This window comes from Pygoscelis adeliae, unplaced genomic scaffold, assembly GCF_000699105.1.
Source record: "Pygoscelis adeliae isolate BGI_AS28 unplaced genomic scaffold, ASM69910v1 Scaffold213, whole genome shotgun sequence".
Taxonomy (NCBI): Eukaryota; Metazoa; Chordata; class Aves; order Sphenisciformes; family Spheniscidae; genus Pygoscelis; species Pygoscelis adeliae.
In genome coordinates this window covers 504,099-504,470 of record NW_008824410.1, presented here as the reverse complement: position 1 = coordinate 504,470, position 372 = coordinate 504,099, and the positions used below count along the sequence as shown (strand labels likewise).

The 372-nt window shown below is 59.7% G+C and overlaps 1 protein-coding gene across 1 annotated transcript in view; it reads right to left on the bottom strand.

Annotated features, from left to right (window-relative positions):
• PRDM16 (PR domain containing 16) overlaps positions 1–372 on the bottom strand; it is a 350,772-nt gene that overhangs the window by 349,390 nt on the left and 1,010 nt on the right. The window lies entirely within an intron of this gene.

The window sequence follows — 372 nt, the reverse complement described above, 5'->3', positions numbered from 1 at the left end:
GTTTAACTGCAAGGGGGCTGCCGGGGAGCCCCGCACAGCCCCGCCGCCCGGCTCTTCACGCGTCAAAGTCCGCCCGAAAGTCTCCCTGTGGAAACGCACGCGATTCAGGCAAACCAGGCGCCGCTACTCCCCAAAGCTTCCTCCGAGCACTACAAGCGGAGTTTCTAGCAGGGCACAGGCTACGCGGGAACTTCTGCAGTCTCCAGACATTTCGCACGGAGCCAGAGCGAAACAGAAACTAAGCAATAATGATAATAGTAATAGCAGTGGAGAAGTACAGGCGGGCTGCCCGGGCACCGGGACCCCCTGCTGCGCCCAGCCTAACAGTTAATCGGCGAGGAAACAGACCGAGCGTTCACAGCTGGACTCTAC